This window comes from Corvus brachyrhynchos, unplaced genomic scaffold (genome assembly GCF_000691975.1).
Source record: "Corvus brachyrhynchos isolate BGI_N302 unplaced genomic scaffold, ASM69197v1 scaffold200, whole genome shotgun sequence".
In the NCBI taxonomy this organism is placed as follows: domain Eukaryota; kingdom Metazoa; phylum Chordata; class Aves; order Passeriformes; family Corvidae; genus Corvus; species Corvus brachyrhynchos.
In genome coordinates this window covers 4563213-4563688 of record NW_008236184.1, presented here as the reverse complement: position 1 = coordinate 4563688, position 476 = coordinate 4563213, and positions in this window count along the sequence as shown.

Genomic DNA, 476 nt, shown 5'->3' with positions numbered 1-476 from the left:
TGTGAACACGGGGTGACGAATTTCACCCCAGAGGTGTGAAGCTGCTCGGTGCTGCCCCTCGCCCCCGCGCTGGGCTGGGGACGGGGCTGGGACCCACACAGGAGCTGAAGCGGGGTCTCAGCAGGTCTGCTGGGGGGGAGCTGCAGTAGGGCTGCAGCAAGGTCTGCAGTGGGGGTGTTGTGGGGCTCTGATGGGGCTTCAGTGGGGTTTGCAGAGCATCTGCGGTGGCGTGTCCCTGTGTCTCCCGCTGCAGCACGACCCCAGCCGGGGACTGACGTTTGTGGGGCATAAACCCCCACACCCGGTTTGGGGGTGCCGGTCCCCCACCACGCCCATGAGCTCAGATCCCCTGGTGCTGCCGGGTGGTGGCAGTGGCAGGGGAACCCCCAGGGATGGCGGGTGTCGAGGGCCAGGGTCGGGGCTGGGAGAAGCCCCCCCCCCGCGGTTCCAGGACCCGCCGGTGTTGGGCCGGGCGG